This window comes from Schistocerca serialis, chromosome 8 (assembly GCF_023864345.2).
Source record: "Schistocerca serialis cubense isolate TAMUIC-IGC-003099 chromosome 8, iqSchSeri2.2, whole genome shotgun sequence".
NCBI classification, from domain to species: Eukaryota; Metazoa; Arthropoda; class Insecta; order Orthoptera; family Acrididae; genus Schistocerca; species Schistocerca serialis.
In genome coordinates this window covers 496,316,530-496,343,306 of record NC_064645.1, presented here as the reverse complement: position 1 = coordinate 496,343,306, position 26,777 = coordinate 496,316,530, and the positions used below count along the sequence as shown (strand labels likewise).

The 26,777-nt window shown below is 42.2% G+C and overlaps 1 protein-coding gene and 1 pseudogene across 2 annotated transcripts in view; both read right to left on the bottom strand.

Annotated features, from left to right (window-relative positions):
* The window catches only part of LOC126416805 (eyes absent homolog 2), a 763,097-nt gene that overhangs the window by 222,108 nt on the left and 514,212 nt on the right, over positions 1-26,777 (bottom strand). The gene's annotated exons all lie outside the window — the stretch shown is intronic.
* Positions 16,962-17,079, bottom strand: LOC126417383 (5S ribosomal RNA; annotated as a pseudogene).

Below are 26,777 nucleotides of genomic sequence, written 5' to 3'. Positions count from 1 at the left end.
GCTGCTGAAGGAGCAGGCGCACGTGCAGCAGCCGGCAAGCTCGGGACTCTGCGCTATCACAAGGCTTCGGATGTAAATTGCCCTGACAGTTGCCTATGAGGCATAAAACAGAATTACTGAAACATGCAGGCAACACGCACCTGCCGTTTAAGAGGCTCAGCAACGGGGAAGGTAATTTTTCAACACAGTGTGTCACGACTAGGCCTGTGTCACTTCCAGACCGTGTCGAAAAACCACAACGCCAAGACAGTTAAAAATGTCAAAGATCATACTGACATATACTGCTGAATGGATGGTAATCAATGACTTGCTGTCTCAAACACACAGATATTTCGTGACAAGTCTAAAAAGTATCCAGCGTTTTCCTGTGCCTTCTGATGCATAGCAACAGTGAAATTGAAATTAATTCGCTCTCTATCTCTGTCTCTCTCTACGTTATTCACCGCGCAGAGTAGCTACGATTCGGTGAGGCGTGCGGTCGTTCAAGACTTCTGTTAATCCTAACCGAGAAAGCTCTGCGGGACCGTCACCAGTGTCGACACCGAAAAGCCAGCGAAAGCAGTAAAAACGGCAAACTATGTTGTTCTCGGACCATGTGGGCAGATAATGAAGACCTCACTTCTATTATTTAAGTGGTAGCCTCAAATTGACATTAATGCGCGGAGAATTTAGCCGCGGTGTCGTCGCTGGCGAGGGGTCGCAGCGAGAGGAGAACGGAGAGGGGGGAGGGTGCAGAGGCGCGGGGGGGGGGGGGGGGGGGGAGGAGGAGGGGAATCACCCACAAAAACAAGAGCGCAGCGCACACGCGCAGCCGGCCTGACGTTTGCTCGGGAAGACGAATGGCGCGTCCCACGCGCGTGTGAGCCGTGGCGCCGCACACACGCAAGGACTTACTCTAGCGAGAGAGCCTCAGCGGGTGTCTTTCAACTATTTACCCAGAATGTAGAGGAGTTCCGTTGCTGATTGCACTCAGCGGATCAGAAACGATCGGTAAAATCGTATCACCTGCCAGCAGGTTGTAATGATCACTTGCCCAATTTAGTACAAAGTGGTGCCACAATTAAACACTTAATTGACTTATTATATGAGAGTATCAGACGTTGCGCATTGGAGGGGAGTTCGTTACCCGTGTAAGCACTTCACTCAGGTTGCGCTCGAGTTCTTGGGTGAGCAAGGACTGCTGCTATTGTATTCGCAGAAACAGAGCGAAGTTTTCTGATCTGCGGTAGAAGATCGGATATTGCTACTGCTGCAGTGTCTCTCCAGTACCAGACCTCTAGATCTGATACGAAAATAGGACCAAGTCGCGCCGTTTTCAGTGCAAGAAACAATAATTGCTTAGAACAGTCACTCTACATAGGCGGTGATTGTTTACATTCTCATACATAACATCCAGCTGTCCCTGTAGATCTGCGGCAGATTTTGTCGTCCCGCAGAACGTAAGAGACAACAGACAATCACTAGAGGATTTCTTGCTAGCTAAACAGGGAACCCATGTTGAAGACAGCCGCACGACAGCAGTCCGTGTCGCTATTGTTCAAGTGATGACTATTCTAACAAGATTACTATACGCAACAACAGATTTCACACTGGCGATTAGGTACGAAAGTCACACGCGTCACATTCTCTGCTGGTAACATGGACAGATGCAGCGCGATGTCCGAGGCGCGGGACGCGTTCCGAGAAGCGAGGCGTCGGAGAAGGCGCCGGGCCGGCGCTATCTTATCCGGGCGCGCGGTCAGCACGCACTCGCTCGCGATCACGCTCACGCACGGTCGCGCCGCCTGCCACACGCGCACAACGCACGCGCTGAGAACAGTGTGCGATCTTCCAGCGAGGCGCCTCGGCCGGCGCGGCCAGGCGGCAAAAAAGACCTCGAGGAGGGAAAGCGCCCGCGCCAATGGCGAGCCGCGCATTCCGCCTCCGGCCAATGGGGCGTCGCGAAACGCCGCGATGCCTGCGTCGCGCTCGGCACTACCAGCTGATCGCAGCCGCCTGTTTGCACGCTTGATGCTCGCTAAAACTCGCGAGGCTCAGACCGTAATGCAACTTACTCTCCCGTAATTACCTTTCGGTGCGCCAACGGTGAACTCTGCTACCTAGGATAAGTCAATATTTAATTTGCAGTGATGAAGCGGGTATCGCATGTTTGGTTTCGGAATGGTAACGGTTTGTTGCATTCACTCCCCCCCCCCCCCCCCCAAATTATTATTTGCAGTCACCCACACTTGTAACGTGTCAAATACGCTTATGATTTTAATGATAATAATACGTTTCACTAGAATAATAATTTTTTTAAAATCAGGGCTTAGTACATCGCTTCAGCATAATATCCAAGAAATTGCAATTCAGAGAAATTAGCATCCGAAAAGAATTCGTATGAAGATTTGAGATAAACATGTGTACCCGTTTGTTCGTTTGTTTGTTTGTTTGTAACTCACACAATTCTACAATTTTTTTCCGATCTTGATGGAATTTTACGCACTTTACCTACGCGACAAGAGGAAGATCACTGTCTACATAAGATTTCGTAATCTGACTTGAAACATAAACGTACGCAATATACATAAAGGAGAGAAGTTATTAGCAAAAATCTCTAAAAGTTGTTGGTATATTTACTTCAAATTTCTACACGATCCTCTAATGAACATCGGGCGGACATAGCCTATATTTTTCTTTAATATACACAATCGCTGTGGGGGTAAGAACTATCTACCCAAGGCAACTAGAAATAGTCAGGTAGGCCATTCCGGGGTGTCTAGCTGCTTTTGTAAAATGTAAACTTTCACGGCCGGAATTGTCACAATTAATAAAATATTCCAGGCTATTACGCCGTGGTCGAAGGGATTTCACGCGCTGCTATTGGGTAATGCGTATACTGTCATCGGGAATACGAACGCGAGAGCTCAACACCAGCCTCATGTGCTGATTGTTGTTAAGTGTTGACGCGCATAATTAAGCATCGCTTACATCTAAAATTATGACATCAACACTTTTATGTTATAATATCAGCCACCGTCAAGGACTTAATATTAAGATCTTGAGCATGTTACTGCGGTTTTAAATACTCACTGTAGCTCAGTTTGATGACGACACAACCCACTGAAGATTTCTCTTTGCGACCAGTTCTTTTTTTTCTGTTTCAGCTCTTGGCTGCTGATGCCTTATAGGCGTATTCTAGCGAAAGGTCTAAATCAGCTGCCATATTCCTAGTTATGTTAATAAAGAACACGGTTGTGAGAGAAACCAGTTAGTGGTGCATATCGGGAAACTTTGCGGTTACTGTAGAAAACTTTTACATCACTCCGTTACATGTCGCCCATGAAAACTGCAAAATATTACTTCAGACTCCTTTATTTTGTTGAATCTGTCAGCTTGAGGAAAAATCAACCCACCTTTGGAGGTTACGCAGATCCAGTTATTACCGGTGATGCAATCTGAATTCAGAGGAAATTTTTTGGTACTGAACTCAAGGGACTGTCAATGCGCTTGCATTTAAATGCTACGTAATTCTCAAGGTAGTTGTGGTTCTCGGGATTCGCAGTCCTCACTGATTGCTGGTTCATAACTAGGAAACCGCAACATATCTAGTTCTTGTTCACTGAAATTAGTAAGTCTAAATCAGCTTCCATATTCCTAGTTACGTTAATAAAGAACACGGTTGTGACGAACTTTATGAAGTTCTGTTCTGTTTCTTTTGTTGGAATAACATGTGACAGTACCTCACTAGTACACTCTATAACGGACGTATTTGCCGACAAGGAGATGTCTTCTGTATTTGCAGTCAATATTAGAAGCCGCATTCTATTTTTCATTTCGGAAGGCGTTGTTGGGTTGTCGTAAAATGCACTCAGGCAACGAATTTCGGAAAAAAATTCTCCAAAGAGTTTTGGTTTAGCCTGGAAGTTAAGAATTACGAAGCTCCCATATTTTATGTCACTGTAAAGTCAAAAGAGAGTGTTTATTGAAGCTATTAAACCATTCTGGAATGGCAGCAGACATTGCTTTTTCCCACAATGCATGTTAGAACAAACCTAAAGGAAGCGTTTTAGTATGTTCTGTCACAGCTTTCGTAAGATACAGCACTTCTTTCAGAGTACCAGGTCTGCACTTGAATTGTTTGCTCCATTTCTGAAGTGTTAACCGGCAAGGAAAATGGTAGTTCTTTTTCTGGAAGTAAGTAGACGCTTTGGGTGAGAATGCTCTTAAGATGCGATATCTTCCGGAGCCCACTTCACTCACTTTTTATTTATGGCAAGTTCGAAACTGGCCTGGTGAGAAACATCGAGATAAAATGCTATTTATAGTATCTCTAATTTTATTGTTTTATTCCAGAGGAAGCACACCTATTTATTTCCGCAGCATACTTCGATCACTTAGCTTCAGGACCTTGTTACTTCTTTTCAAAGTATGCTTTTCATACCTCGGCAGTTGTTTTTCAGATTTTAATCTGTTTCTTTCTTCAGATCCTTGCGTTATTCACATTAACAAGGTCAGCTCTATCTTTCGGAAATCGAAAACGACATCCGCAGTTTTATGTGAAGTATTTTTGCATTCAGTAATGGCACAATGTTTTCTGCTTTTGCTCATAGTACTACAAAACGGCCAGCGATTAAGAGTAGGTAAGACGTGACTGAATTCTGTTTATTTTAACAGAGGGGGATGGGAATTTGCTATTATTAACAAAGCACTTGTAGTGTTCTCGATACCCGTACTCCTAATGACGTCACGCCGTTTGGCCAGCAGTCTGCGCAGGAAAGCCAATGTGGCACCCCCTGCCACCTACCAATCAAAGGGATGAGGATCAAAAAGAAGCTTAGCTCGGGAGGTGTGAATTCCCAGACTTCATTCGTCCCGTATTTCAGAATGAGAGCAATTAGCGACTCGCAACGAACTTTACACATAATTTCAAATCTTTACGATTTTTTTCTCGCTGGAAATCACTACAAGGAAAAAAATTTTATCGATTGCTACTTTTCCGCTGTTCCTGCAGTAAAAGTACCGCATGAGGCATTTATTACTTCTTTACTACTCACCATATTTGTGACACATGTTACGGATAGTACGTATATATACCACTGAACGAAAGTGTAAAATTATATTACTGTACGACACACTTCAGGAGATATGACGTTATAAATAATGAGATATGTCAGAAACTGCTGCATCATGGATGACTTTTAAACTTGTAACTCCTTTGCTACTAACTCTGTCCGCAATCAATTTCGCAGACAGTATCCACACATGCCGCTAAATACACCAAAAATATCGTACCATTGTAAAACACATGGTTCACGAGATAAGACGTCGTAAACACTCAGATGCGTTAAAAATTTCAGCATTGCTTTGCCACTAACTCTATTCGCAATCCATATTGGAGATAGTATCTACATATGCCGCTGAATGTACCTGCACAAATATAACGTTGTGCGAAGATAGTTCAGAACATATGACGTCACAAACACTGAGATGCGTGAAAACTTCCACATCATGTATGAAGTTTTAATACCATTATTCTTTACTACTAGGACACTCCTCTGGGCAAGTTAAGGAAATCCCTGAAAGGGGCTGCACTTTTGACAGCTTTCAACTGTGAAGCTCAAACTGTTGCAGGCGAAAACAATTGGCGCCTATACAACCATGAAGAGGCGTTGCCATAGATACATTTACAGAAACCTGTTGTAGACAGGCGAAGCAGATGCGCTCAGCGTACAGTATAGAAACTGTCCGAGTTCATGTTTCTTAATTTACATGCAGTAGTTATACATTTGCACATAATGGATATTTCTTTCAAAGGTGTTGTCGGATACATGGAAACGATTGTTTTGTTTTCAATTCTAATAGAAAATTGACAAAATTAATAGCTGGGTTATGCCGGGTTTGTCAGCTAGTACAATATAGGATCGATGTGTGCACTCTCTATGTGTGCATTCGGCCTACACTAAGCACTACAACTCTGAATACTGGTCTGAAGATTATATGAGCGTGTAAATGAATGGAATGCTGTTACTTTCATGTGATCCCGCCTACTTTTCGTATAACAGTCCTTCCGTTATTTCTTTTCTCTCAGTAGCGGGTTTTCCCCTTTCTGTACCCCCTTACGCAACATTCTGTGGCTTTGTCGGTTCTACCTGTGGACTTATGAACCGTGCCCGACTTCTTGTTGACAGCACGTGCTGTCAGCTTTGCAATGTCCGCCGTTACCCAGCTAGAATTTTACTGTCAGGTCGTGAGCCCATCCACGTGGGTAGTCCCGCACACAAGCGACTGAAAAGTATTTTTTGTTAAATGTAGCTCGTAATTTCTGAGTTCCTTGCCATTTTCATGCTACTTTATTTTCTAGTAGTTAGCTGTGAAATTTGGAAATTGATGGATGTAAATACACCCCAGGAAAAGCAAAATACACCCTTTTATAAGTTTCCAATGCTCTCAAGATTTATTGTTGGAGCAGTGCATATGAAGTGCATGAAATGACTACATATACAGATCAATAGCACAAGCGGTTCTGAGGTACTGGGTATCAAGCCACGCTGAAACTTTTATGTTAGTACGTGCAGGTGCTGACTCTGGCATCAATTTGATCGTTAAGATGGTGAATACTGTCCTGGGATACGTTATGCCACGCCAGCTCGATCTGATCACGTAGTTCTGTAAGAATGTTGGTTGACGAACCGCATGAGTCACTTCTCGTTCCGCCGGCCGAAGCGGCCGTGCGGTTAAAGGCGCTGCAGTCTGGAATCGCAAGACCGCTACGGTCGCAGGTTCGAATCCTGCCTCGGGCATGGATGTTTGTGATGTCCTTAGGTTAGTTAGGTTTAACTAGTTCTAAGTTCTAGGGGACTAATGACCTCAGCAGTTGAGTCCCATAGTGCTCAGAGCCATTTTTTTCACTTCTCGTTCCATCATAACCCCCCCCCCCCCCCCCAACGTGCTCGGTTGGAGACAACTCTAAAGATCGTGGCTGACCAGGAAAGTTGCTGCACGTCTTGGAGAATACGTTAAGATACGGGAGCAATGTGTGGGCGAGTATTGTCCTGTTGGAACAACACATAAACTTCCTGTAGCATGAACGGTAAAAGAACGGACCTAACAACATCCTGCATGTAGCGAAAGCTGGTTAGCGTCCCCTCCAGAAACACCAAAGTTGTAACTTCTCGCAGACCAGACCATAAGGCCTGGTGCGAGGCTAGTGTGACTTGGGAGAATGTATTCTACGAGATAGCGCTCACCGGATCTACGTCGCACGCGCAAACGACCATGAACTGCGTACAGGCAGAATCTGCTTTCTTTCTGAAGACCAAGGCGCGCCAGTCCGTCTCCCAAACGATCCTCTGACGGTACCAGTCGAGCCACGCACATCGATACTGTGGCGTCAGTGGAGGACGGACTAGAGGTGTGTGTCCCATCGTCGTCCCACTGCTAATAACTGGTTCGCAACGGTCTGCGTTGACACGTCTGGTTTCACAAGCCCTCTTATCTGTGCTGTGGTAGCTGTACGATCTGCCACTGCTACCCTTAACGATACGACGATCCTGCGGGAGTCTGTGCTGCGTGGATGTGTAGAACCTCGTCTACGAGTGTCAGAATGTTCACGCCACCAAAGATAATAGCATCGTTGCACAATTGACGAGGCTTGCCCTACTTGTGTGGCAATTCTCCGAAAGGACCATCCCACCACTCAGAAGGCCACAATTTGACCCATTTCAGTTGGCTGTAGGAAGGACGTGTGCATCTCTGTGTCATGGTTCCTTGCTTACTTCACACGTTTGCACCACACTGTGCCTTCTGGCTGTGAGCATTCCACGTTAAAGGCTACACACAGATGGCGCACGGATAGCTATCCTACTACGCTGTCTGTTGGCGGACGACGTGAAATCATTACCAGTACATCAACTATTATCGACGAGGCACATGCCATTTCCGGATGAAAAGCGATGTCGTCTTTCCAGATGTACTAATTTTTTTCCGGCAGTGTATATAAACGGTTCTACTGAAATTTGCGTTGTTTTTTTAAGGCAGGCAGGAGGGGAAACAACGCCACCACCAGCCACTCTTCTCCCATGTCACCCCCCCCCCAAACCCCCTCCTTGTACCTGTGTTGTATCTGGTTGTGGTCCTAAAAGCTTTCTTGGCGAAATTGGTGGTTTACAAGTTTTTGAATTTACAGCTGACTTGTCATTTTACCGTTACAGTAAGCTAACAGCTTGGCGGGTGGTGTCAGTTAAAAGCATACACTTTTTGAAGACGATACAATTATCGACGGGGAAGCGTTAACTGACAAAACTTGTAGTCAATAGCCATTCAGATCTAGCTAAAATAACAAACTGGTACAAACACTGGCAAAGAACTTCTTCTGTAGATAACTGTAAAGTTGTGCACTTCACGAAACGAGTTTATAGGCTCAATGAGTTACAATGGGGTCAAATACGTTGTAGAAACAGCTGGCAGAATCAGTGCGTTGAGAAATCAGGTGCAATCACGAAGTACCGCTGTGAAAGTAATTGCGGGCTTCAGTTCACCGCTCGCACACTTACATCTGCTGTTTCACAAAGAAGACAAGGGAGACCTGTACTGCGATATTGCTCAAGTGTGTTGTATCCCTGTATGACTGGTCTAACACAGGACATGAAGCGCATACAAAGAAGAGCAGCAAGAATGACTGTGGGGATGTTTGGCAGGCACAAGAAGATACCAGAAAATCTTAAAGTTTCAGACGAAGTAAAATGTCCAAATCGCGAAAACCTACTTGGAAAGTTTTAGGGAGAAGTTTCCAGGCTGGAATCCATGAATATAACTTATCTCCCGACATATCACAGACGAAATTAAATTAATAACACCATGCACAGAGCCATGCAGTCAGTACGTGCACAGTACACCCATGGATGGAATAGAAAAATCCTTCAAAAACATGCACCCTCTACTGCTCCGATGTCAGACTGAGATTCGATGAAGAATTCACCCAAGAAATAAGTGGCTTACAAAACACTAGAAGAAGGGTGGAACTTGAGTATATGTAATTTCATACTGTGTTATGAAATGGAACTGTGGCTGGTCGAACACTTGAAGAAAATAGATACCAACAGCCACAATTTTATTTAATATTTTTATTTAGTCACCAGTTTTGGTGCCTCATTTGCACCTTCTTCAGGCTTCTATACACGAAATTCGGTAAGTCATCTAGTCGTTTGTGTTATTGTAGGGCCCACTGCATCCAATTGGTTTCTGTATACTTCCAAAATGTCTCGGTAGATGTAGATGCTTGACACCTTACCTCTAACAACAACTGTCCTGGTAGTTAAATAAAATGTTGGTATATGTCTTCTTTCAACCTGAGTATTGGTCTTCAGTCTGCGACCCTTACCAGTAAGCGTGAGAACGTTACGGAGATGTTCAACAAACTCCACTGGTAGACTTTATGGGGAGGTTTACTGCTGAAATTCCACGTAAAGTCGAGTGATGTATTAGTCCCTCCCACATATGTGTCAGGAAGTGATCACGACGAGATAATCAGAGAAATTACAGCTCATACAAGCCTCTGGCTGCCCACTTATTTAGCCAATTACATCGTCTCATATGGGGGTTTATCGACATCGTCCATCGCAAGCACAATTCGTAAATGAAACAGAGAAATGGCGGAGGAAGGAGGGTAAGATAGTTGTACTAGACATTATCATCCGTCACACACAATAAGGTCGCTTGCAGGGGCAGATATAGATGTAGAACCAAAGAATCCTCCCCGAGAGTCGGCGGAGATTTAGCAAATCACGGAACGGCCGAAAGACATTCGAGCTGATTTTCTCCTGAAGACGCTTCCTGCGTCATACCACTACGCCATCTCGATCGGTAAACAAGGGTCCGAGATAATACGAGATTCAAAAATATATGTTCACTCTATATTCACTGGACGCAAGCTGGAACTTTTCATTAGAAAATATCAGATATCTTCGTAAAAGTGGTCCCGGCGAGATCGAAGTCATTAAAAATGAAGCTCTAACTCACATGGAGAAACATCGGGAGGAAAATGCAAGGAATAATAGCAATATTATTAAAAGAATTTGGCATTTGCCTGACGTGATTTACGGAAACGAAGGAAAAGTAATTATGCATACTTTTGATGGCACTTTGTAATCCACTCCTCTTGAATATGATGCAAGTGTCTTAACAAATAAGCCATCTCTCACAGTGATACCTTAGCAAATTTGTATACAATAAGCTGTCTACGAAATTCACCATTATTACATTTTCTTCACTTTAGTTCAACAAATTGTGGAGGCGACTTCTCATACTTTGGTTACTTATTTGCTTGTTTATCTGACTGCTTATGGATCTGATCTTTAACTATGTCAAACCGTTCCGCTATTTTTTTTTGCCCCTGCCTATAGGCAGGCGAAGCGCCGCTAACCGCTGGGCAATGCAAGGGGGTGCTGCCTCCAAGCGAAGGGTCTGCCACCCAAGAGGCGGACAAAAAAAAAAAAAAAAAAAAAAAAAAACTCTTCAGCCCCCACTGGGGAAACGAGGCAAATAAATTACCCAACCAAACAAAAAAACTCAACGGGGACGAAATCGTGTTTAGGCTAGCGCATTTTTATATGCTCTTAAAGTTCCGTGTACTGGTGTCAGAAGCAGTGAATTGTGTCGCCTTCCGGGGAAATAATAAAATATAAAAACGATTCTTTGGTGTTACCTACAACACTGATCAACTCACGCTCTGTCGGCGCCAAATTCAAGGAATTTTTAGTCGGTTACGACAGTTAGCATCAATCGCAAGAAACAGTAATCCCTAGAATGCGACTTACTTCAGATTAAACCAGTTCATATTTCTTGTCTTTTTATGTACAGCTGATGTCTCGTTTTTCTTTTGTCCTCCATATTCCTATTGGCTGGTGACTTTCTTTGGACGACCAACCAATGAACACATCGCGACTAGTGGCCCGCTGGTTAAGCCGGTTGACGAGCGAGATTCCTTTTCTTGCATGACTACGCTGAATTTGGTTTTCCATGACGTCCAAGGCTCATTCAGAGTGAATACTGTTATTGTTCCTTTAGGACGGGTACGCTTGAGTCACAGTCCCATTATCGCCAACTGAGCTAGTACTCTAATCTATTCCGATCAGCTCGATATTGTTAGGTGTTACTATTCAATGTTCCTCTCTTTACAACAGTAAATTACTTTAAACATTATTGATACAAGTATAAACAGGCAATCACTTCCAAAATTAAAAAAAAAAACTGTATCTGTTATAAAACAGTACGTGGCGCAAGTTTTAAGCACAACAGAAAAGGCACCGCGAGAACAGTCCGCCACGATAGCTGAATGGTCAGCGTGACGGACTGTCGTCCTAATGGGCCCGGGTTCGATTCCCGACTGGGTCGGCGATTTTTTCTCCGCTCAGGGACTAGGTGTTGTGTTATCTTCATCATCATTTCATCCCCATCCAGCGCACAGGTCACCCAATGTGGCGCCGAATGTAATAAGACCTGCACCAAGGCGGCCGGACCTGCCCCGTAAGGGGCCTCCCGGCCAATGACGCCAAACGCTCATTTCCATTTACCGCAAGAACAGAAACCCTGAAATCTGTCTTACTAATACAATGAAGGTCCGACTTCAGTCACAAACAAAGAATTTATCGAATAGTCACAACGCGTTCCGTGCCCTAGTGTGTTCATGCACTTACATCAAGTACACGTATATAAAAAGAACGGCAGATATAAATATCACTAAAAACGACAGTTTTTTATCGTAATCGTTTTATGGTTCCCGTAGTGATTACACAGGAGGCATAAATAACAGTCATCGGATTACTATGTTTTGCACGTTACTGTAGTTTTTGTAAAAATAACAGCTACTATCACTGCATCGAATATAAAAACGTAAACATATCAAAGAGCTGCTACAAACAATTAAGGTATAATTCCTTCTACACAAAAAAGTTTTTATTGTTAAGATGATAATTTCATATAAATTTCGGAAGTGATTACAGGTCCAGTCCATGAATAAAAAAAAGGAAACATGACAAAGAGTAGCTATATACAATCACATCACACTTACTTCTATACAAAGACGTTTTTATAGCCAATACGATAGTTTCTCGTAAATAACGGGAACGATTTCAGTCCTGAAAATGGTTGTACCTGTGAATTTTATAATGGACTGCTAAGGTTGCTGCAAAAAATACCAGTTGATCTCGAATTTTTGTTCTGGAAATTTATTTTGTGGAAAATAATTCAGCCTGTTCTGACAGTGACTGAAAGTGTTGTAATGTGAAAAAGAAGCAGTAATATGTATAATAATGCATACAAATACTGATGCAAAACAGATGTATGCTCCTCAAGACGTGCCCCCAGGGTTTGAACTGATATATATGATACACGAATGAAGCCCGAACTACTTGTCCATATTTTTCGCAACTACTTCTAGTATGTTTATAATACCCGACTACATTGAACAAAATGAAGAAAACGTGAAAATTTTGACGTGACTCTCCAACAAATATAATCAGGAAATGCGGTATAGAAATGCCTGCAACTCTGTAACTGCATTAAGGAATATACGTTTTCTTCTTTTTAAAAATAAACATACCCATATCTCTTTCCAGAACACTGCTATTTTGACCGTTAGTATCCTCTTCGAACACAGCATTTAGTGCATTAGTGTGTATGTGCATATCTTCAGCAGGAAAGTTCCCTTTCTGTTTCTTCTCTTGCCAGTTCAATTGTGACAAGGTCTTTTAGAAATTATTATGATGTGCTTTCTACGTTAAGCCCATAAGACTTCTTCTTGCAAAGTCATTTTGAGTTTTAGCACACCACAGAGCGGCTGTTTGACGCTGTTTGTAGGGAAACACTGAAAAGTAATGGATTGCCGTTTGCCTGTTCTGGCAGAAAGTTCGACAAAGATATAAAATATTCTGCCACTTGTTTGTTCATAGATTTATTTACTCTGATAAGATTACACATAATGTGATAGTCTTAATATTTTATCAGTGAATTAATTGTGACAAAAGTTGTCCAACTTACCAGTTACATTAGGTCTTATATTCAATGAACCGCCTAAGGCTTAAAGAACCGGAGAAGTGCGAGTAGTACTCGCACACTAAGGGTTCCGTACAAACTTAATTATCTATATAGGCACTTCATCTATAAGTTTTGATGAGCCAGCGAGTATCGAAACATGTGACATAAATGACTGTAATTTTTGACTGCATCGACTTAGAAGTTTATTTTTTTTACTCTCTCAAGAGACTGTAGACCTTAGTAATTGACATAAATTTCAACTTGATGCTTCTACCCCTTACAGAGAGAAAGAGGTCTTAACATATGGACAGACATACAAAAGTGATCTTATAAGGGTTTCGTTTTTACCGATTAAGGTACGGAAGCCTAAAAAGGGTAACAACTGAAAAAGTAAAAACAACAGTAGCTACAACAAAAGTAACCACAGTTTATATTTGATTGTAAAGATAATGCTAGTAGAGAGAGTTATGGAATGTGAGGTAGAATTACACCGTTCAAAAATGGCTCTGAGTACTATGGGACTTAACATCTGAGGTCATCAGTCCCCTAGAATTTAGAACTACTTATACTGAACTAACCTAAGGACATCACACACATCCATGCCCGAGGCAGGATTCGAACCTGCGACCGTAGCAGTCGCGCGGCTCTGGACAGAATTATACCGTGGGCTGCGATAATACCAGTGACGAGAAGGGAAGATAAGGCCACTTAGTAATGAAGGGAGAAGAAAAATCAAGATCGGACGAGTTACTGAAAAAGTAAGTGTAAAGGGAAGAGTAATGGAAATGGAAATGAAGACATACTTTACTTCAAGATAAAGTGAAACGACGATTATGTTAAATTTTTTAGGCAACAGAGTAGTTCAGCACAGAGGCCAACCGTAACAATGGAGCAGAAACTTCAGAACATTTTTGTTTTATAGGCGGAAAAGTTGCACACGAGTTCAATCAGAATTTGATAAGATTTTGTGGTGCAAAGATTGGTAACATGTTTTAAATGTTAAGAAATGTAAAATTATGCACTTCACGAAACGACAGAAAACATAGTATTCTATGGTTACAAAATAGTGAATCACAGTTGGACTCAGTCATGTCCTACAAATATCTGAGTGTAACAATTTGTAGGAAACTGAAATGGAATGATCACATACTTTCAGTCTTAGGTAAAGCAGGTGGCAGAGTTCGGCTCATTGGCATGATACTGACAAAATACAGTCAATTTACAAAGAAGACTGCTTACAAAAGTATCGTCCGTCCCATCCTAGAATACTGAACAAGTACGTTGAATCCATACTAAATAGGACTACAGTATACAAAGAATGGTGGCACGAATAGTTGTAGGATTGTTTGGTCCACGGGAGAGCGCTAACGAAGTGCTAAAGTACTGAACTGGCATACGCATGAAGACAGACGCCCTTTATCTCGCGAAAGCCTGCTTATATAGTTTCAAGAACCAATATTAAGAGAGGAATCTAAAAGTACAACACAAGCCTCTACGTATCGCTGCTGTAGTCACTAAGTAGGCGCGCGCAGTGACATTTAAGAATCGTTGCGCTCTCCATATGCGACTAGAACGAGATAAAACCTTAATATGTGGTACAATGGGTGCCATGCAGCTCTTGTGTTAAAACTGCAGTGAGAGGCATTTGATACGTCACGTGAGATAGTGTAGATAGGGAAGCTGACAAAGTAGACAGACTGTGTTATATCCACGTGACTACTATTGCAGTAACCATTCTAACCAGGTGTATGATAATCCAACGTGAGCGAAACAGGTCAATGTTATAGAGGCAACGCACGAAAGCATTCAAAGTTCTAGCCGTCTGCAGATTTCACTAGTACTGGCCTACTGTAAGACCGATAAATGATTTAAGTCTGGGGTGGCTTCTCCGTGCCAGTACCTGTGAGCTGCAGCGTTCAGCCCCCCCAGCACTGGGGTGTCGGACCTCACCGGAAGCCAGACAAGCTGCGCTGCCCTCGCACGGGCCAATATTTCACCAGCGCCGCACCTCTGCATGTGGTCCGGCCTCCTACGGGTTCTTCCAGACCTGCGACCACCCTTAAAAAGTCTGACAGGCTTCCTAGTGTTGCCCACCCAGATAGCTGCTAACGCTCATCTTCCGCAATATGTCTTAGAAAGACGACTGTTTAATATACAGCGATCGTACATCCATTGTGGTGCATCACACTTTATTTAATTTACAAGGATTCAACAAGGAAGTTATATGCAATTAAACCATGGTGAGAGACTGTTAATGAAGAGAGCATTACGATACAGCAAGACCAAACAAGATTGACACAATAATCAGCTAGTCACTGTAAGCGTGTTTGTGTACGTCCACTTGCCGCCCTTGGTCACAAAGCTCTTAGAGCAAAGCCATTTGCACTTGTCTTCCTTAGACCAGTCGTTGTCTAATTTCCCCCAGCGTGCCAAATATATAACCGTGAAGTTTTACACTAAAGGAAAACTTTAACAAATGTCATTGCGGAGAATGAAGAAGATTTAAAAGGCGATCAAGTACTAAGTCATTACGGAAGGGCTGCGCGGGGTAGCCGCGTGGTCTGGGGCAACATGTCACGGTCCGCGCGGGACGTATTGTTCCACTTGACAGTTGGGTAATAATGTTGTTTGTGATTTTTAATTGTTTTGTGTTTTTGAATCTTATGACTTGAACACTGTTCATACTCGCTCGATGTTTGGATCTGCGGCTGTATTTATGCCTATACTGTTTTGTGTATTTGAGAGTTCTGCTTGTAGGTAAGTAGTAATACTCGAAATGGCAATCGTCATAAATAAAAGAAGATATATTACTTTTCAGTCGTAATCAGAAACAATTATGTTTGTCACTTAAAAGGACACGCCCATGTTGAGACACATATAAGGACCATCCACGAAGTTGAGGTGCAATGCTTTAGCGGAATACACACCTCTATGTCGAACAGAGCGAGCACTAGGATGGCACACAGCGCCGTGCAGGTGGAGTGGACACACTCGCTTACAGAGGAACGGACACATCGGAAGAGCTCTTAAGCGAGCGTACCGGTCATGTTGTAGATCACGTTGCTAGTACAACAGCTGGGCAGACGACCTCCGCAATGTCAATGCCGTGTAAGGTGAGCCGTCCGTTTGTCATGGCAGGCAACGCAGGGGCACCAGGCAGATCTATGCCCAAGCTGCTGTCTCAAATAGGAGACCGGATGATTTCGTCGGCTTTGCGTTGCTGCTGCAGTACCCGCCACGGCACAGTGTGTACATAATACTTTATTCTTGAATCTGGGACATCCCTAGTCATTTCAGTTCAAAAGCTGGATTCCGTCATACGCCTTCAAATAGGGCAATTCAAGCTAATCTTGCCGCCCAATTACAGAAATTCTTAACTATTTCCTTACACTACATCACAGGCACAACGAATAAGAAAAGAAATCAGGGATACAATGCGATACAGCCATTCTGTTCTTTTCATAATCGTGAAGAACACATGCATTTAAACCAAGTGGAAAGAAATGGCCGCATGGTCTCCACGTACTGGGTGAAAGAAATGCACAACGTACTGGGCAACGCGATCGTTGACTCTGTTGCTAAGGAAGCGGCGACTTCAGGTACACAAGTTCCAGCAGAAGATCTACTAAACTGACTTGCATAACTTAAGGACGCGAGTACCTTTCGCACGATGTGTCATTGCTAAGTAAATTGCCTCGATGACTTGGACCACATATGGAAAGAACTGCTACATTATAGCATAGAAGCACTCCGTCTTCAGGCCACAAGTGGTCCATCTGGACCATCCGACCGCCGTGTCATCCTCAGATGAGGATGCGGATAGGAGGGGCGTGTGGTCAGCACACCGCTCTCCCGGTCGTTATCATGGTTTTCTTTGACCGGAGCCGCTACTATTCGGTCGAGTAGCTCCTCAATTGGCGTCACGAGGCTGAGTGCACCCCGAAAAGTGGCAACAGCGCATGGCGGCCCGGATGGTCACCGATCCAAGTGCCGGACACGCCCGACAGCGCTTAACTTCGGTGATCTGACGGGAACCGGTGTATCCACTGCGGCAAGGCCGTTGCCATAGCATCGAAGATAACTGAAAAAAAGCGCAATGAGACGAACAGAAATGACATTTTTATGCAAATACAGTAATTAAACTGATGTTATTGCGGTTTATGATGGTGCCCTGGACATTACGAACGACGAGATTTGATCCTTAATAGGGCGTGTGATCACCACGGTTAGAACTGTATGCTCTGCAATGTGAGCCCAGGCTGACCACAATGTAGAGCGTTCCTTTTCTCCATCAGTGCGGTTAACTAAAGGAAAATACTACACGCAAATAACACCAGTGCTACCAACCAGACGGTAGAACCATGGACTCCCGTGTACACAGAAATTTGCAGTTACCATAACGCAGCTGAAGTTCGCCTATTGCCGCTTTGCATAGCACCTACACCTCATAACCTTAGCACTTTCTCTCCTATGTGACTGCGGCGAAGTAGAAGACACAAATCATATTTTTTTTTTATGGATGAACCGGTGGGACATCCCATTAGTGTTGATAAGGAATGTTGTGAGTAAGATATACCAGTAACCAACATTATTAGCCACAACAGATTTTGTGGTATCGTCCAGATATTCTGGTATCACATCAAAATCGGCAACGCGAATCGGTACCGCAGGCATAAACTAGGGCTCGCTGTAATCTACAATGACGTATAGGAGGCGCTGCTGAAGACCACACTCCCCCTTTGAGCATAGCAGCACATTCACGCTGCGGTCAATATAGTGTTGAAGATGCAAGAGTTCAACTCAATTCATGACCCCATCTGAAGCAGTCCACGTTATAGTACAGGACCAACGTCATAGTTAAAGTTTCTGACGGACTTGTTCATTTACATTTGGGACACTGTACTGCAAGAGAGAAGTTTGCTACTCTGTGCATCAAGTGATGCTTTAATAGTTAATAACTGTTCTAACATATCAAGAGATTCTGTCGCCAAGATCTGTGGCAAAGTTAAGTAAGTCTTTTATTCATTTATGTAATAAAGTGAACTAATATTTCATGTGTTAGTTTAATGTGCCACCTGACCGAGCAATCAAAGAATCCATAATTGTGGCCGAATGATTCTAGTTTCGTCTGGTTACAACAGACATTGCTGTACGTAAAGAGTTTCAATGCTTTCTAACGGAAACAAAGAGAGAGTGATAAGAACTTATTTACAAAATTAAATAAGTTTGTGTTATCACAGTGTGTTATTTCAGTTTTATGTCACTATTATTGGTGTTTGTTTCACCAATTTTGTTTTGTCATCGATACTAGTTGTATGTAATTCTGGTTTATTTACATGTATGGCTGTACGGAGAATACGTGAAGGCCAGTAAAAAAACACAGGCATTACCATATCATTCGAGCTAGAAAGAGCGCATTTGATAATACAATGTGGTGCAACTTGATAAAAAAATTCCTCGTGGCGATAGCCCTCTTAATGTTTCGTATTCACGAGATTAACAACGTCAGCATCAAAAGACAGAAGTGGACATTTACATTTCCAGAGCATGGAGTCTACGGAGAATGGCCGGCCGTTGTGACCGAGCGGTTCTAGGCGCTTCAGTTCGGAACCGCACGACCGCTACGGCCACACCTTCGAATCCTGCCTCGGGCATGGATGTGTGTGATGTCCTTAGGTTAGTTAGGTTTAAGTAGTTCTAAGTTCTAGGAGACTGATGACCACAGCAGTTAAGTCCCATAGTCCTCAGAGCCATTTGAACCATTTGAATCTACGGAGAATACTAGCGCAAAACCATTACTTAAAATATATACCCATTTTGTGGTATAGAAGACGAAGATGATACGACGTGAAATAAATTCTTCTGATGTAGATTGCAAATAGGTTCCAATATGTAACAAACTCACAGATTCTTCGTCGTCCACATGTCTACATCTAAATGTGCACATATTCTCAGGAAACAAGCTTGCTATGTATGGTAGAGATTACTTCGTGTGTTACTATCCTTTCCCCTCTTTCTCGTTCCACTCACGAATGGTGCACGGAAAGAAAGATCATCAGTAAGCCTACGTATAAACTCCAGTTTCTCTGATTAACTCCAGTTTCTGTAATTAAACCACTCTCAGTTCGCAATGTATACGGAAAAGAAGCAATGTGTTTCTTGACACTTCTTACAGAGTGCGCTCTCGGAATTTTAACAGAGAATCATATCGTGATGAACTACCGCTCTCTAAAAGCATCTGCCGCTGGAATTGGATTGAGAGCCTTCGTGACACTCTCGCGCTTAATGAGAGTATCCAAGATGAAATGTGCTGCTTTTCTTTGGATCATTTTATCTCTTATGTTAAACCTACCTGATAAGCGTCCCAGATTGCCGAGCAACACTGAAGAATCGCTAGAGCATTTCTTTCCTGTATACAGCAGCATCGTCCTAAAACAACCTCACTGAAATTTCGAAGCTATCCAGGCGATTATTTGTAACTATCGATAACAGTAACGACTTTAGACCACTGCCTTGAGGTACGCCCGGAGCTACTTTCGTTTTACGGTTACTTTCAATTAACAACGACATGAGTTCTGTCAACTAAAAAATGCTGAAGCAAGTAAAAAACCTTGTGAGATATGCCGGAAACCTGTATTTTATTCACTAAGCGATGTGCGGAACCGTAATGAATGCGTTCTGGAAGTCAAGGACAGTGGCACCAGTCAGACGTTGCCGTCTACTTACTTCTGGATATCAGAGACGAAGAGCGAGAACTAACTTTAACATCACCGTTGTTCCTGGACCCATTTTCTACATAGACAATTCCTATGCAGTAGTTTTGCAGTCTCCAAAAGGGTCATAATATGAGAGAAAAAACCTATTCCATAATTCTACTACAGATTGTCATCAGAAATACAGGCCTATACCGAGCGAGGTGGCGCAGTGGTTCGACACTGGACTCGCATTCGGGAGGACGACGGTTCAATCCCGCGTCCGGCCATCCTGATTTAGGTTTTCCGTGATTTCCCTAAATCACTCCAGGCAAATGCCGGGATGGTCCCTCTGAAAGGGCACGGCCGACTTCCTTCCCCATCCTTCCCTAATCCGACGAGACCGATGACCACGCTGTCTGGTCTCCTTCCCCAAAAACCAACCAACCAACAGGCCTATAGTTACATGCACCTCTCCAATGACACTTGGTTCAAATAGCTCTGAGCACTATGCGACTTAACTTCAGTCGCCTAGAACTTAGAACTAATTAAACCTAACTAACCTAAGGACATCACACACATCCAATCCCGAGTCAGGATTCGAACCTGCGACCGTAGCGGTCACTCGGCTCCAGACTGTAGCGCCTAGAACCGCACGGCCACTCCGGCCGGCAATGACACTTGGACCCATATTTGAGAGGATGGCACTTCATATTCCTGTTCGGACCTCCATATTAAGGTTTTCTGTGATTTTCTTAACTCGCATAACGCAAATGATAGAATGGTTCTTTTCAAACCGATTTTCTTCCCATCTCATTCAAATGCGAATTTGTGTCCCATTCTAATGACAACGTAGTCCCATAAATCATTTGAACGATTCTTTTATCGAAATAATTTCGATCGCCTCTGTTTCATATTCGGTTTCTGAACTACTATGATCACCAAGCGACTGGGTGACTTTGACTATTCAACTTAATTTAAGTAAGGTCAATCCATTATGGGATTTATCGTCATATTGGTAGGCAAAATTTTACATTCGAGTTCGTTGCATGCTTCTCGAATGCTCTCCCTAAGATCATTTTGGTTTCGTTCGGCTTTTGTGTCACAACAGGGCGTTGGTTTTATTTACATGCCCAATGAAGCTACCCGTGATTCCGTAACCAATCTGGCTGTTGAATGGGGTCGAGCCTTTTCCAACCCTGACGATTCTTCTCGGCACATACATGTATGAAGCGTATTGTATAACACTCTAAAATTTTATCCATAGATATTTCACATTTCATCTCCAGTTATATTATGACTGCTTATTTAATCTGGAATCTGTTTCTTATTCCACTTGCTGACCGGAAATATTTTTCATGTTTTTAAACACTTATTTTAAAATCTGTAGTCGTTCTTGTTCTAAGTCTTACTTTAGTTAAATGAATCAAAAAGTTCGTGTCTGTCTTACGCTAGATCCAAGACGTTTCCCACATCAATCAGTCCTTTACCTAACTGTCCAAGGTACTTTCAGGATAAGATGTTTAGTGGCATATCAAACGAATTTATGCCCCTGGCACATCTTATAATCGACTGAGTCTTCCAAGTAAGATGAAATATCTCTGTACGATTCACTTAATTCTTGGAATTCTGATGTGGGGCACCAAAAATTTACTGGTTCATATATTATATGCTCTAACTCTCCTATTGCAAGGACTTGTTCAGTTCAAAACTGAAACATAAGTAATGCTTCGATATAAATTTGACATGTACATTCTACTTGGTAAGACTTAATATCACGTATTAACAGATTATAGAGTGTATAACAAAAAGCTGCAAGCATCTCAATTAAGACCGCATACTTCTGTTATAATAAGAGAACCTACCATTCCTCGTTTACAAAAATCTTTAGTTTCATGTTTGAGCTCATTCCCCCACTTCCTGACAGAGAGAAGAGTGTCCCGACTCATTATCTGCTTTAAATACGTTGTGATCTGGGTGACAGTTCAATTTGCCTTTAGTAAATCGTGTATCAGCCAGATCGTCAAATAAAATCTAAATTCTCCTGAATACTCTTTCGAACAATTTTCCAACAACCCACTCATATCGCCATGGACACGGAATTTCGCTGCCTTTGATTTGCCTCGCGGCTCCCTGAGTTCACCTGGATTTTCTCGTGTTTGCGTTTTCACCCGCACACGCCCCATCGCTGCCGCCCACTTGCTTGCCCGCTCCTTGGCGGGGTGCTGGCTGTGAGAGCCTGCCTCCTGCTCCCCTCTTCTGTACCCTTCTCACGCCCTATCTGCCCTCGCCAATTGTACTGCAGCTCTATGCTAATTGCGCGCACTGTGCCCGCTGACGTCAGCGGTGCACGCGTTAATCCGTCCGGCAGCAGCAGCTGCCGCCGCCGCCGCGGCCTTCGGACTTGGCCTTGTTTACGACTTCCTCCGCCGCCTCTAGGAATGGAGTTTCGTTAGCGGTGCAGTCGATAACATTTCCACGTGTGACACAATATCAAATATAAAATCCACTGTTCGGTGCGTAAGTGTCGAAGAATTACAGGACTTGTTGAAAGGAACGAAAAGTGTAATGAGCAAATACACTGAGTGATATGAACATATACAGATGGCGGTAGTATCTCGTACACAAGGTATAAAAGGCCAGTGCATTGGCGGAGCTGTCATTTGTAGTCAGGTGATTCATCTGAGAAGGCTTCCGACTTGATTATGCCCCACAACGAGAATTAACAGACTTTAAACGCCGAATAGTTGTTAGATCTAGAGGCATGGGACATTCCATTTCGGAAATAGTTAGGGAATTCAGTTTTCCGAGATCCACAGTGTCAAGAGTGTGCCGAGAATGCCAAATTTTAGGGATTATCTCTCATCACGGACAACGTAGTGAGCGATGCCCTTCACTTAACGACCGAGAGCAGTGACGTTCGCATAGAGTTGTCAGTGCTAACAGACTAGAGCCGGTCGGAGTGGCCGTGCGGTTCTAGGCGCTACAGTCTGCAGCCGAGCGACCGCTACGGTTGCAGGTTCGAATCCTGCCTCGGACATGGATGTGTGTGATGTCCTTAGGTTAGTTAGGTTTAATTAGTTCTAAGTTCTAGGCGACTGATGACCTCAGACGTTAAGTCGCATAGTGCTCAGATCCAACAGACGAGAAACAATGCGTGAAATAACCACAGAAATCAATGTCGGACGTACAACGAACGTATCCCGTTAGGGGTCATTCCACGTCAAATCATCCAGAAATTTTAGGAAATGAGACCCATCGTCACGCAAATCTTTGAAACTTTGGGTAGTGGAAGTTTGTCTAGATGTATTCACATTTCCAAAATGTAAATGTTGCAGGTCAATTACTTTTTCACTTATTATAAAAAGAAGTTGTATAGATTCAGGAATTCAGCCTTTCATAGACGAGCACCTTTATAATTTAAAAATGGAGTAGTTCCTACAGTTTTTGCAGTGGAAGATTGATTTTTTTTAGTTAAAGAAGAAGGTTTATATTTTTATATTCATGCTTCTTGTAGTGAATATCCATCATCTTCATCTCAGGAAAAACTGTAAGTAATTTCTTTTAAACAAAATCCGTGCATGGACATTATATTTTTAAAGATATTGCCCCCTCACAGATACCTTTGAAAAATTTACAATATTATTACAAATATTTCATTATGTCACACAAAAAGAATCAGTTTGTATAAATAATGGGAGGTGTGAAAAGCAACGTTATTGTAAAAGAATTATTGATGTTGCTGATTCACGACTATCATGTCACCACCAAATTGCTGAAGTTGGCTATATTGGATTTCCCTAGGAACAAATCGTATCAGACAACACGGTTTTATTGCCACTACATGTATTGAATCATCCAATTCCTTTGTTTTGAGCCATGTGTTCACTGAGCTTGCAGTTCTGAACTCTTGTACTGAGTTGTACCCAGAGTCAATTATTGGTTAAAAATTAAATTGTTGCAGTTTTTAACTATTCATTCCAAAACAAAAGTAAGTCCCCTAATGTTACAACAATAATGTGAAATACTTTTGTAATGAAACAACGGGACAGAGTGAGTTTTCATTATTTAATTAGTTTTTATTTTATATCAATCATCTTTTGAATTATTTACGACAAACATTGGTTTTATGACTGAAGCGGTATGGAAAGTACAAGTAGGCAGCGTTTTCTTGGACAGTATCTGCAAGATATATGTGATAATGCCATGACTTGTGTGAATGAACTGACCAGTGAACAACAAGAACTTTTATTATGGCGAAGCAACAGTCATTCATACTGTGATTTAAGTGTTTCATGTGTGTGTGTTAAACACTTGCGCAGATTCTCTCTGCATAAGAAAATTTGCTGTGATCCCTTCAAGCACCATAAACGATCTATTTCATCCGGACTGCGTGAAATTAGTTTATAAAAAGCAAAGATCTTCAAAATGAGATGCTTTAGCGTTATTCTTGGGGAGAAAATGTGCCCAGCATGCATCAAACTTATTAATGAAAAACAAGCAAGTGACGACTCATTACCAGACTATAAATGACAGGAATGTGAAGGTGCAGACTTCTGAAAAATCCGTGCTCAATACTAGCTTAATTAGCTTGTGAGTATCTCCTGCAAAGCTGCATTCAGTTGTTCGGCATAGTCGGCATTCAGCAGCCAAACGAAAATTGGAATCTGCAGCTGGGGCTCTGAAAACTAAAATTTCACATATTTATCAAGTTGAGCTGGCTGCTGATGCAAGCACTATTCCTGACAGTGATTTAATGGAACTGAAAAAAAGGCAGAACATCATGGTGAACTCATGAACAAAATCAAACAGAAAATTGAATATATCGTGAAAAAATTCAGTAACTTACTCTTGTTCCGCCAACTTGGTCTCGACAAAAAGTCAGTTCCAAATTTCAGGTTTCTGAATATTAGGTACGACAAGCAAGAGCTCATTTAATGAAGAAGGGTATTTTATCGATGGCTGAGCAGAAGATAGGAAAGACATTGCCACATGATACAGTGCAAAAAGTAAAGAGTTTTCATTTGGATGACGAAAACACAAGAATAATGTCTGGGAAAAAAGACAAAGTGAGCACCAGCAAAAATACCTATGAACAAAGGCGTCTTGTTTTAAGTAATTTAACTGAACTGTATTCTTTCTATAAAAAAGTATCCTGAAGACAAGGTAGGATTCTCAAAATTTGATTCTCTTCGACCAAAACAGTGTACACATGCAGGATCACCACGAAAACATACCCTACGTATGTGCATGTACCACCAAAACGTTAAATTTCTTCTAAATTCCATTTCTATTAAAGAAACATACCAAGTTCTAATTAAAATAATAAATAACCGAGCCTGTATGCTTCGTCTGTGTGAAAAATGCCCCACCAGTTCATTGATTCAAACCGATTTGGAAAATGAAATAGAAGACTGTGATTCTGATGAGATGGTTCGGTACAAATAATGGGTATCAACTGATAGAATGACTTCCCTACCAGAATTCTGTGACACACTAATTAAGAAAACTGAAAAACTTACTCCACAGTCTTTTATTTCTCAATCACAATCTGCTTATCTGAAAATGAAGATGGAAACACTTGATAAAGGATCAGTGTTAATTTTAATGGATTTCAGTGAAAATCTCAATCTCGTTGTTCAAGATGAAGTACAGGGGTACCATTGGAACAATGGCAGCTGCACTCTTCACACTGTCCATATATATTACAAAAAGGACAAACAGTTGCACGCAAAAGGTATTTGTATTGTTTGGTGTACCACACTCAGAAGACCGTATTGAATTTTTTAAAGTGTGCATTTAGAGAAATTCATCTTGCGTATGACGATATTTCACTGATGGTTGTGCTGCGTAACATAAAAATTGTAATAATTTCAGAAATATCTGCTACCATGAACACGACTTCAACATAACGTGCAGCTGGTCCTTTTTTGCTACCAGCCATTGCAAATCTCCCTGTGACGGTATTGGTGGCACTGTTAAATGACTTGTCACAAAAACAAGTTTGCAAAGAGTTTATAAAGATCAAATACTTACAGCTTCACAGGTATTTGAATTCTGTCGCGAGAACCCGCAAGACATTTCAGTTCTCTTTGTTTCAAAAGATGAAATGGTACAAGTCAGACATTATCTTTCTCAGTGCTTCACAAATGCAAAAACAATTCCTGGAGCACGATCTATGCGTCACATTGTACCAATATCAACAACCAAGACTGGAACAAAAAGACTGAGCTGTGATACGGATTTTAGTGTCGTGCATCATTTCTCAGATGCACTTCCGCCACTAATTCCAGAATGCACTGTGCACCACAACTGCTATGTTGCATGTGAATTTGACTCTTGTTGGTATTTGGGAATTGTTGAGGTGAATTGTGACGAAGGAGATGTTACAGTAAGGTTCATGCATCCTCATGGACCATCCCCGTCCTTGTATTGGCGTGATAATAATGTTTGTGATGTTTCTTTCTCTCAAATTCTGTGCAAAGTTGGTATCACCACAGCAACAGGTCGTACTTATTCTCTGAGCAAAGAGTCCTCAAAGTTGGTGGAAGAAAAGTGGTTCTCATACAAAAAAATATTATCTAAGCATCAAAATGTCTCGTCACATGCATAGTTCCGAATCAACTTGAATGCAGATTTCAGCACCAGCATTTTGTGCAGTGTTGACAATACTGGCTTTTGACAAAATGCTTTAATATTATAAACAAAATGCTGTGTATTTTTACATTGAGGTAATTTGGTTATGGAAGAGGTAAGAAAGTGCTCATGTGTCATGTAATTTACAAGTTGCCCTATATTTTATAATGTGTAATTTCGTTTCATATATTGCAATTTTGGTTCAATTTGTATGTTGCTTGTGCACTTATGTTGTTAATGTCTCTTGGATAGTAATTGTATTTCTCTCCAGGACATATATATCTCCGTTAGTAGCAATTGGTGAAAGTTTCATGCAATGCGTTACTTCAAAGCAAATTATAAAGGTTTGAAAATTGGCTGCAGTTTTTAAACAAAAAATGGTATGGTGACAATTTTTTCCGTGAATATCCTTTCGGGTGGGTAGTTTCTGAAAAC